The sequence below is a fragment of the Piliocolobus tephrosceles genome, chromosome 2, assembly GCF_002776525.5.
Source record: "Piliocolobus tephrosceles isolate RC106 chromosome 2, ASM277652v3, whole genome shotgun sequence".
NCBI classification, from domain to species: domain Eukaryota; kingdom Metazoa; phylum Chordata; class Mammalia; order Primates; family Cercopithecidae; genus Piliocolobus; species Piliocolobus tephrosceles.
Genome location: NC_045435.1, coordinates 73,237,947 through 73,250,324, shown reverse-complemented (window position 1 = coordinate 73,250,324; position 12,378 = coordinate 73,237,947). Strand labels below are relative to the sequence as shown.

Sequence of the window (12,378 nt, the reverse complement as noted above, 5' to 3'; positions counted from 1 at the left end):
CTTAAAAAATCTTATAATGTGTGGTAATTTAGGCCTCAGGCATAAGTCTTTAGCTCAATTTCTTGGCCCTCACCACTGTCCTCCAGCAAATTAAAAACAAACAAAAGAACCTCTCCTATTGTATTATGAAGGCAGTTCATCTCTCTCAATCACCTTTAAACTCAGTTTGAGGTCTGTTTGCACATTCAGATATTCATCACTGTGCTCAGCTAACAGAGAACCTTCTTCTCCAGGTCTTAACCTTTGTCTCATCTCTTCCAGGGAGCAAAGTAATATAATTCCACAAAATGCACCACCCTGTAACCCCTTAAAGGAAGGACATGCTGCTCAAATGTGTGAGAACAAGGTCAGCAGACAGTCTCTAGGTGTCAGCTCCTTCAAGGTTGCCATCAGCTGCAGAGCCTCCCTGCCCAAAGTCATGCCTTTCCTGAAACAGCCTGTATCCATTAGATTGTATTGAGCAAAGTGGAGACATAAAAGGACAACTAGTTTGGTTTAATAAAACATTTTGAAAGTCTGAACTTGCTCCAAAGATTTCCCGTCAGGTTGGCCAAGGCTGTGTAGGGTCTGCACCTCAAATCTTACTCAGCATCTGCTTCTGGGGCGCATAATCTGTAACAGAGACTATATTCCCATAACATAAAAGAATCCATGCTTATTCATTACATTTTTGAGTGCCTACTCTATGCCAGACACTGTACTAGGTAGTGGGGTTACAACAGTAAAGTGATACACCTGTGGTTTTGGCCCTGTGGAGCTTACAGTCTTTTGGAGGAAACTGACAAATCACACCCAAACAAATGAAGATGGATGAGTGAATGAACTGGAAGCCCTCTAGTTTATGTGTGGACCAGTTGGTGTTTTGACCAGTTGGTATTTTGTATACCTTCAGTAAATTGACCCAAGCAATTTTACTCTGGATCTTTTGACAGGATTTGCTTATAGAATATTGGACAGCCAGTTGTCATTGGGATTTCTTTCAGTTCAATGAATTTTCTCTTTTGCCTCCTCATTCTTTATTAAGAAAATTGTTCAGACTGTAGCTTCCTAGTTTTAGACATCCCCACTGGCAATTGGAACATCTATTTTGGAGATGTAATTGAAAAGACCGAAGAATACACTGAGGACCTTCTGGCTGATAGATGCTGAAAAAGAAGCTAAGATAGTTTGGTTAAGATTTCTGAATACTGGAGTTTCTAATCATAACAACAACAAAAATAGCATTTACTTCCTATTGACCCAAACAGTGACAATGTTTTAGTCAAGGTGATTTAGAGGAGGTTAGAAAGAGAGGTGGACGTTTGGGCCATATTGAAGGCAGAAAATGGGTTATTCTGCCATTAACTTTTACTCAGTAATTTTTTATCTCCCCAAACACTTTGAATTGAGTTTTTTGTCCCCTGGGAATTGGACAGGCTGTAGAAATAACATACATGGATTGGTTGTACATTTTCTCATTGACCATTATCTTTCTAAGCTCCCTAATGGCAAATTAGCTAGGTCCAAGAAGTTATTATGGCATCCAAGCCATCGTGTATGTTTTGGAATTATGATATAATCTAGAAATATTAACTCCCTCATGTGGGTGCCTAGTGTCTTGGCAAAGTCTCCCTTAGCCAGCTAGCCAGTGTTTGAAATAAATCCATAAATAATGATAATAGTTAACAATTACTGAGTGCTCACTATGTGCTAAGCAGTGTGCCAAATGTTTGATATACATTTTCCCACTTAAGCCATGCAAGTATTCTATAAGGTAGACATTATCATCATTTCCCTTTTACCAACATAGAAAATTAGGTTTGGGTGGGTTAAATAATTTACCTTAGAGACATGTAGCTCTGTAACACCATTACCTTCATCATAAATTAAGATTCCATTCATCTGGAAGCCACTAAAATTTTATAATATAATTGTTGCATCTTCAGCAACTCACAACATCTTGTTTATACATTACTTCTGACACTGTTCTAATCAGCCTCTGTGCCTGGAATTAAAAATGGTCCAGTCCATTTTAATTCAATCCACTAGAAGATTCACATGGCCCATGAAATGTTTTAGTTTCTAGGAAGGGAAAAGAAGACAAAAATAAAAAAGAAGCACTTTTTTCCTTCAATGAAGTCACAGTCTATTAGGCGATGCTAGTCCTTATTTTCTTTGCATGTATGACTCTATTCTTCATTTCCTCACTATAGTTTATGGAAGTTGGACCAGGAAAGTAATGGAAAGCAAGTCTTACCCAAAGAATTATTGACATAACTATTTAGAACTCAGTTTCTTTGCTATTTGGCAAAATATCAAGAAAAAAGTTTTCCTGACCAACATAGGGATAGAACCTATGGCCTCTATCTCATTAGTACTGTTAGTATTAAGAAGGCAAAGCCAGCCTGGTACCTAATTAAAGTATAATGATCCATATTTATCTAAGGTATGGCTCCAGTCACCAGCTGATAAACCCTATATTTTGGGGGATACTCTTGTCTTCATATTCACAGAAATATGTCCCTAGAAGTCATGTTTGAACTGCATAGCCCTATGGGCCATGGCTGGTTAGTCAGTAGGTTAAGACTACCCAAGCCACACCAACCAGATTGTTTTCCCTGAGATTCTCGATGTTCTACCTCTATTCTTGCAAGAGGTTAAACCAGTAATACCTAAACTTGAGGGCAATGGGTTAGCCATTAATGTGTATGTGTCAAGGAGCAAAGAAAGCCTGTCTGTATCTAGTAAGACAAATACTGGTGCGCAAAGGGAAACAGCCATAAGAAATGAAGAGAAAGTCATGAAAATGTTTGGATTTCTGGTTCTAGTCTGGTTTCATAAATTCTGGTTACAAGTCATTCCCCAAGTCATTCCTTTATTCTTATAATAAATTCCCATTCTTGCCATAAGCTAGCCTGAGTTGGTTTTTGTTACTTGTCATCACTGACACTTAAGTGATACATAAACTGAACAATCTTTACCACAGTTGTCATGTCCAGTTGTATACTGCATAACACTGGGGAGTGCCAGTCACATCACTGATTGCATTATATAACCATATGCAGTGTTCTGACTTTTATGGTCATTGAGTTTTTGAGCAATATATTTCCTGAGTGCTTAACTCAATTCATCAAATATTGATTGAGTACCTATTCTACTTAAACAATTCTATTCTAGAGATTGTACTAGTTATAGGATGCAAAGATTAAAAATAAAAACAGGCCCTACTCTCCACATGGTCACAGTCTAGGAAAGCAGACCAACGAAAAGCAATCACAACATAATGTGATATAGATGTCAAAGAAGCATTTCAGAGGGGAACATAAATACAATAACTTTCTCAGGAAGTATCAGGGGAGGCTTCACAGGGAAGCAATACCTAAGCAAATTCCAGGTAGCAGGAACAGCATGTATAAATGTATGAGTAAGTGTGGGAGGCTGAGGCAGGTGGAGCAACTGAGGTCATGAGTTCAAGACCAGTCTGACCAACATAGTGAATGAAACCCCATCTCTACTAAAAATACAAAGAAATTAGCCAGGTGTGGTGGTGCATGCCTGTAGTCCCAGCTACCTGGGAGGCTGAGGCAGGATAATCACTTGAACCTGGGAGGCAGAGGTTGCAATGAGCTGAGATCATGCCATTGCACTCCAACCTGGGTGACAGAGTGAGACTCCATCTCAAAAAAAAAAAAAAAAGAAAAAAAAAGAAAAGAAAAAAATTAGTATAAGTGGAATAGCATAGTATGTTTGCAGAACTGTGGATGATTTTCAGTTGAAGAAGGTGGAAAAAGAGCAGGGGCCAAATCACAAGAAGCTTTGTATACCAGGCTAAAGAACTTGTACATTATGCAGTAAACTAAAGCTTTTCACATTCTGATAACTGAGTAATAAAAATAAAATCCTAAGCTCCACATCTGACTGAGCAAACCCCATTTTGGTCAAGGGGACCTCAGAGAAACCTTAAAAATTGAGTTCCCAGTAATGATTGGATAGGAGGTAGGACACATCTTAATATGTTCCTTGTATTAGTCTGTTTTCACACTGCTGATAAAGACATACCCAAAACTGGGAAGAAAAATAAGTTTCATGGACTTACAATTCCACATGGCTGGGGAGACCTCACAATCATGGCGCAAGGCAAGGAGGAGCAAGTCATGTGTTACAAGGAAGGCGGCAGGCAAAGAGAGAAGAGAACTTGTGCAGGGAAACTCCCATTTTTAAAACCATCAGATCACTTGAGGCTTATTCACTACCGTGACAACAGCATGGAAAAGACCTGCCCCTATGATTCAATCCCTCCCACAATACATGGGAATTATGGGAGCTACAAGATAAAATTTGGGTGGGGATACAGAACCAAACCATATCACTCCTCCTTATTAACCTTTAACCAGAATTCTTTCCTAAGGAGTACACAGAAACCAGCTCTAGAAAACAAGAAACAGATGCTTTATTCCTCTGTCACCTTTAGCCAATCATCTGAGGCTGTGACCAGATTCTCCCTCCCTCTTTACAGTTTCCAGGTGACAGCTTACCAGCTTCACAATGCATCCCTTCCTAAAGACTGACCTCCATCTCTGGGCCAGTTTTGGCCAACTCTTGAAGGATGTGCAGTGACAGTATTCATGTCCTCTGCTTCACCTTTTGATGTCAGAGGGTCAAGAACTCCACCCTTGGATCATGCTAATGTCCTTTTTGAACACACCACCCATGAAGAGGCATGAAGCTCAATTGCACATGTGCATGCTTCTCCTTTCATAAATATTCATGACTCCTATAGCTTATTAAATATGTATACCTGGCCAGCCCACTCGGCATAAATTCCTATATTATTTTTCCCTTCCTAGAAATGCTTGCTCTTGGCTTTTGCTCAAGAGTTCAAGAGTACACATCCCAGCCTGTGGGATGACCAGCCTACACGCTGCAACCCTTTAGGAGAAATAAAGCTCTCCTTTCCAAATTTATGAATCTGCCGATTCTTCAGTTGACATAATATGTGAAACATCTTGGGAACTTGCTAACACACTGATTCTGATTCAGTATGTCCAGGATAGAACCTACATTTTGCATTTCTAACAAGCTCTGTGATAGTGCCAAAGCTACTGGTCCATAGATCACCACACTTTGAGTAACAAGCCTTTAAGCAATGCGGCATTGTAGGCTATTAAGCAGGGAATAATATGTTATTGCAGAATGATCCCCCAATGTAGTGGGATGGTCATATTAGGCATAGGATGTAAGGAAGCATTAAGGCAGAAGGCCAGTTAGAAAGCCATTTCAAGATTCCCATGAGAACTGAGGAAGGCACGAATTAGACTCACTATGTCAACTTGAGTGTGTAGCGCTAGGGAACAGTAAGAAGTATTCCGCCTTTCCTGCTTCTGTGCTGCAGAATAATGGAGAACTTTAAAATTATCTTCTCTATTAGCACAATATGTTTGCTGAGTGTTTACTTTTGTATCTACTGCATTCTTAAAGCCCATTTAAAATTATTTTCATTTTGATCTGCAAAATCTACTCTTGATCAAATAATTTGCAATCAAGTGGTAGTTTCAAGTGGGCTGGATTCAGTGCTAAGACAGGTTTATGATGAAAGAAAGTCTTCACGGGGAAATGGAGCATTGTCTTTTTAACTGGGGACAAACTGTAGCTCCAAACTGTGCTCAGAGACAAACTGTGCTCTGTGTAGCACACCAGAGATGAGGAGGCACCTTGGTTTGCATAAGAATTGTCTGGAATAGTTATTAAAAATGCAGACACTTTACCTATCCTTCACCTTATCTCATCCTTACTGGGCTTACTTGGGGCTAAGACAACTGCATTTTTAACCAGCACCTCCAAGAGATTGTGATGCAGTTGAAAGATCCATGAGAATTGAGAAATACCAGTCTAGCTCATTTTGGCAAAAACAAATTGCCTTCTTATAATGTAAGTCATTGCCTGTTACTAATCAACAGCACCAAACACACAGACAAGGTAAGATGGTCCCTGCCTTCTAAGAGGTTATAGTCTCAATGATGTAAGTGACCAGGAAGTTTTATAGATCTCTACTAAAGATCCTTACTTCCACACCATACTTGTAAAGACTTCTGTATCTGGCAAGGTCCACATTGTGTAACCATTGTTAATAACCTAAAAGCCATCTCAAATAGTTTCAAACAGGTCATGAAACCTCTGTTTTCCAGACCTGGATAGAAAACCTTGGAGATAGTACTTGATGGGCATCACGTAGCTGGTTGCTGGCAGAAACACTGAAGCAGAACTTGTAATATCTTCAAAACAAATGAAGGCCAGGAATCAGAAATTCTTCCGAAGGTCAGCTGCCTCTCCAGCCATCCATGAAGAACTATGGTTCTGAATCCTGGCTAATATCAGAATCATCCAGGGAGCTTTTGAAAATCCTGACGCTCAAGTCACACTCCATACTCAGGTGGAAGCAATCATCAGTAAATCTCCCCATGTGCATCCAAGGGTGGGAATCCTTGGATGTAGAGCTTCTGCTACATGTGGATTTACTGTGATGCTAATGAAGCTTCAGTCTCAGGGATCTTTATATTGCATGGGTTATGTACAGGGACCAATATTTAAATTTGTAGCCAGAATTATGATTTATTTTTCTCAAACCAGGCCCCTTGTGTCAGTTTCGTTTTCTGAGAAGTAGACACCAAGATGAAATTAGGTATATAACATGTTCATTGAAGGAAGGATGAAGGAGAGAGACAGCAGGAGTAGGTGGGGAGAACATTTAGATTGTGGTGCCAGTCTGGCTTCTGTGAAAGGAGAGAAAGAAGGAATGGGAGTCAGTGTTGGGTAGGAAGAGCCTCAGACTCCAGAGAAGTTTTTAGAAGGTCTTGGCCTGGCCAAAGGGGAGTCCATGAACAAGGGTAGTCACCATAGGAGTGCTGTATCAAGGATAAATGATAAGCAATATGTTATGGCTCACACCTATAATCCCAGCATTTTGGGAGGCCAAGGCAGGAGGATTGCTTGAGCCCCGGAGTTCAAGATCAGCCTGGACAATGTGGTAAAACCTTGTCTCTACAAAAAATTCTAAAAAATTAGCCAGGCATGATGGCATGCACCTGTGGTCCCAACTACTCTGGAGGCTGAGGTGGGAGGACAGCTTGAGGCCAGGGAGGTCAAGGCCACAGTGAGCTAAGATCATGCTACTGAACTCCAGTCTGGTTGACAAAGTGATACCCTTTCTCAAAAAAAAAAAAAAAAAAAAAAGAAAAAAAAAGGGAAGGAAGGAAGAAAAAAAGAAAATCAAACGATAGAGCTTTGAAACCTTTCCTGTGCTCAATCAGTGGCTGAAATAATCAGAGGAAGAATTACTACTTAGTGGATGTCACTGGGGAGGCAGGTGGGGAGGGTGAGAAAGTCCTGCGGCTGCAGGCTGTTAATTCACCCTGGATCCCATGCCAGTTTCTCTCAAGAAGAGATCTGAGTGGCACACCTCTATGGTCACCACACCCCTCATTCATATATGAAGTTCATACCCCAAACCTGGATCCATCCCATCCTCTGAATTCATGGCTGAGTTGGGGAGAGGGGGAATTAATCTGACAGCCACCAGGGTTAACTTTGAGAATTTTCAGTAACAATTCATGGGCTACATGCACAGCATTTTCTTTCCTTTTAAAATTCACTGGGAAAGCTTGGCTGTGATGCAGAAGTGTTTTCTCGCAAGTGAATAAACACTGAGTGAATAAACACCACCAAGGCTGTCATCAATCTGCCAGCCTGTTGTCTTTATGGACCTACCATTTAGGAAAACAGGTGAAATTTGGGTTTATTCATTTTGTCAGTTGTACAACGATTTTCCTTAAGTGCTTTTCTATGTGCCAAGCATTATGCAATGCCCAGTTTTCAGGATACAAGACCTGGTTCTTGATCTTATGGAGCTTGAATTTTAATAAGGTGTGATATACCAAAGGCCAGTGAACGTATAAATAAATACAATCATTACAACTTGTTATAAATATTTAAGGACACAAAGTACTATGACAGAGAGTAATGGGATTGGGAACTATTTTAGGTAGGGTTGTCAGGGAAAGCCTCATTAAAGTGGGGGGTATTTAAATAGCTGAATTTTGGGGATTGAGGTAGGATAGGCAGGAGAGAAAGGAGTATCCCAGGTGGAGGGAAGTCCTCAGTTTTTTCTAACTCTTTTCTAGGCATCTTCAGTTTTTTCTAAGTATCCAAGTACATGGAGTGAGAGGAACCCAAGCACAGAATAATTTTGGAGAGGTGGAAAGGTCATGGAGATCCTGTGGGCCATGGCAAGGAGCCTGAATTCTATTTTAAATGAAAGGAAAAGGCATGGCAGGATCGTAAGCAATATGGTGACACTAGTGAGGGTGGAGGTGACATAAGCTAACCTATGCTTTAATGGTATCACTTTGGCTACTGTGTACGGAATAGATTGTGGTGGGGGAAAGAAGAGGACAATTGGAGAGACACTAGTTAGCAGGCTCAATCTTGAGATCTGGTGTTGAGTAGATGGCCCAGAGAGAAGGAGAGGACATGAAATATTTCTAATAACATTTTTCAGTAGAGGTCAGTGGCTTCAAGAGCAACAGCAAGGGTTGCTCTAGGCTTAAAATCTAATAAGCATCTTTTTCAGAGTGTATTTGAGAGCAGCTTTAATAAACAATACTTATGAGTTCATATTACAGATTTAAAATGCTTCACATTGTTTTATTTTTGTTAATTTTTAAAATTTCAATTATTTAAGTATCACTTAATATTTCAATATTTGTAAATGCTGGTTAAATTTTCTTAACTCTATGCCTCAAATACACTAAAACCACTGTGATTTATTGAGCTTCTACCATATGCCAGGTACTGTAATATATGTTAGATAGGCATTCAGCTATTTAAATACCCCCCACTTTAATGAGGCTTTCCCTGACAACCCTACCTAAAATAGTTCCCAATCCCATTACTCTCTGTCATAGTACTTTGTGGCCTTCTTAAATATTTGTAACAAGTTGTAATGATTGTATTTACAAATACTACACCTTTACAGATACTAATAGAGTAACTAATAGAGAGAGAGAGAGAGAGAGAGAAAGAGAGAGAGATCCTTTTTGGGTAAGAAAAATTAAGCTTAAACAATTGAGAACATGCTCAAGACCCTTCCACTTTTATGATGCAAATCTAGGATTCAAACCCTTGTTTACTTGGTTTCAAAGCTTGTTTGTTTTGAAACACTAAGATATGTTGCCCAAAGATCATTTTTCACCTTTGTTTCTTCTTGAATTACAGAAAAGAGAGCTTTTCATGTCAACATGTACAAAGTATAACCTTTAAAAGCATTCCTCTGCCCAAATCTGATTCTGTATGCATTGGGAAAAGCCATACTTCCAAAATAAATGTCTGCCTCCATAAAACGGAATTCACCATCCACAGGTATTTGTTGCTGATCTTACCACAGGTGGGCTGCCTCCTGAAAATGAACCATAGACTCCTTTTTTATGACAAGAAAATGAATCTCAGTATCTCTTGATTTTGAGATATCTTGAGATATCTCTTAATATCCCATTGGTAAAATGTGACCTGCTTGGAGTTTACAATAAACTCATCCCAGAGATATATTTCATGGTTCATTTAAAACACACTCCATCTTATTCCCCAAGTAAAGTCATCTCTCTAAACACACCTTATATTTGTATAGTACTTCATAGCTTACAAAGCACTTTTGCTACATATAATTTGATTCTGAGGGGCAAGTAAGGCAGGTTTTATCATCCTCTTTTTAATAGACAAGAAGCTCTCAGAGTCTCAGAGAGAGAAAATGACTCATTCAAGCAAGGTTTGAGACCTAAGAAAGGTAGGGCAGGGCATTAGGATATCAACACTTTTACAAATACTAATAGTAAAGAAGATGAAAATGGCTCTAAGCTACTTTTTTTTTTTTTTTTTTTTTTTTTTTTGAGAGTAAGTTAGCCTTACATATAGATTCACCCCCATATCAGGATGAAGTTTGGCCTTCCTGGGAAATGGGCTGGCTGGTAATATGTCCACAGGTATTTGCAAGAATGGTACAAATAACATAAATGTGGGTCTCTTCTATATTTAGCTGCTTCTGGCAATATTACTGTATTGATTTCTTGTCTTTGTTTTCATTCATGGCTCCTTTCATTCACAGCTGGCCTCTATCAGGGGTTCTCTTCCTTCTATGAATTAATTTCTATTCCATTCAGAATCAACTTGAATCAAATATAACTATAGGAGGTGCCTTTTGGACAATACAGAGGCCATGCTCATGGAACACAAAAGGAACTAAGGTTGTGTGAATTACAATAGAGTCCGATGTGTTATAAATTCATTATGCAGACAATGAATGGGATCTCATGAAAAGTGGAACTAAGCATGTTTGAAAAAAGCCTGCAAAGTGAAATCAAAAGCAGTGAGTAGAAATCATTTTACCCATGCCATCCACCTACCTATCTACCCATCCAGACACCCAACAAATTCTAAAAGTAGACAATCAGGATTATCAGTAGTTTAATATGATTTGGGGGTTCATTGAAGAATTTTCTTTGAAAATGACATTTAAACTGAGACCTGAAGGATGGCTTCTGTCGTTAGTCAGATTAAAAAAAGGAGATAAGCATTCCAAGCAGAGGGAACAGGAAAGGTGGAAACAAACTGGGCACATTCCAGGACCTGAAAGGAAGCAGTAGGTAGCTTAAGTAGCATGAGGAATACTTGCAGAAGAGTTTAGAATGAAGCAGGAGCCAGACTATGGAGGTAGGACATGCTAGAGCAAATCAATTTTAGCTGAGTGTGAATAATACAATTCTATCATACAGACCTGCCCCAAAACTGATTTGGTTTCTGATGACCAAGGTTGTGTAAGCAGAAGCTGGAAGAGCCTTGAAAAGAGCATTCATTCAAGAAATGAAGCATGAAATAGGGTGGAAGGAGGGAAGAAAGACAAGCACATGGCATGTCAGCTCTCTTTCAATGCTAAAGGTCTATAATTCCATTATTCCAACAAATATTCAATGAAGCCATTTTAATTTCTTGGAAATTTTAAAGTTGCCTATCTTCCTACACTGAATTTTACATCCATTAAATCTTCAGGCTTTAAATGTTATAAACAATAAAAAATAAATACAATGGTGAGAGGACAGGGGATGTATGATGGGAGGTAGGGAGGGATAGTTGGTGTGGTATGGTGGTTAAGGTTACAGACTTTAGGTGATTGCTCTTAACTTGGGGTCCAAACTCCAATTGCTAGACATATGACCAATGATATTGTAGTCTGGCAACTGAGAATAGGGGCTCTTGTTTCTTTACTGTTGTACCCCCAGGCCAAAAACAGCACCTGGCACTATAACAAATATTTGGTGCATGAATGAATGAATGTTACTGCTCTGGGTGTACCCAAATCTGCCTGTTGGTCGTTGTGAAATAACTATAGCTCCAACTCTATCCATATATTCCTAGCAATGCCTGAGAAAGGCAGAGAAAATAGAGAGATAATGAGCACATAAACATCATCAGCCCATAAACTCTTCATTCCCAGGGAAAGTAAATCAAGCTGTTCTTTCTCCCTTTGTGTGTCCCTGAGGCTCAGCTCTGATCATTTCTCTTTTTCTTCAAGGCTGCCTGTGATACTCATCTGACCTGATTTCTCCTGCAACTGACGAGTAGCAGACTTGCCCTTGCCTGCATTTGGGGGGATGGCTGAGACTTTCCTTATAGAAAGCCCTATTTCCAGCATGAACACTAACCCAGTTTATTGGCTCAGAGTGTAGACAGTTGCCTTGTCACTGGTGAAGTCAGATGCAGCCAGTACAAGAGCTCTGCACTAGCTGTGAACACTAAGGAAGAACAGCTGAGTGAGGAAGCAGAGTGCCAGGCAGTACATCCTTCTTCAGGTGCTTCCTGCCCTGGGCCAGATCCCAGGCACTGCAGGAATATCTCTGCATGATCTAGAGCTCCTGGAAATAGCCCATTAAGGGCAAAACTCACTTCCCAGAAAACATTAGAACATTAAAAGAGCAGGGTCTCATCTGATTGTCTTGGTTTCCTGAAGCTCATTCAGTCTGTGTCCACTGGTTTCAGTCTGAGTTCTCTGCACTTTGAGGATGTAGACAGTGAAGTTCTCTCATGGTTACAGGGGGAGAGATCATAGGGATGCTGTGGAAAGAGGCCTGAAGTCAGAGCCAGCTAGTGGTTATTATTTATTAATTGCCTGTGAGGTGCCAGGCGCACATATTAGACCATATGTGATTGCAGTGAGCCACCCGGATCCCCTTCAAGCTGTTGCTGCAGCTGCTGGAAGTCCTACTGGCAGACAGCCTTCTCTCATCAGCCCCTTCAGGACTTTCCTCAGTTGCAGAGAGCTGCCTTCCCCAAGACCACACCCTTCCCTGGGGACTC

The 12,378-nt window shown here is 40.0% G+C and overlaps 1 long non-coding RNA gene across 1 annotated transcript; it reads left to right on the top strand.

Annotated features, from left to right (window-relative positions):
* Window positions 1-6,159: 6,159 nt before the first annotated feature.
* Window positions 6,160-12,007, top strand: LOC113219690. Its single transcript, XR_003306653.1, has 4 exons — window positions 6,160-6,409; window positions 9,747-9,814; window positions 10,837-10,962; window positions 11,597-12,007. It is a non-coding gene; the product is annotated as an uncharacterized LOC113219690 (long non-coding RNA).
* The last annotated feature ends 371 nt before the right edge of the window (window positions 12,008-12,378 follow it).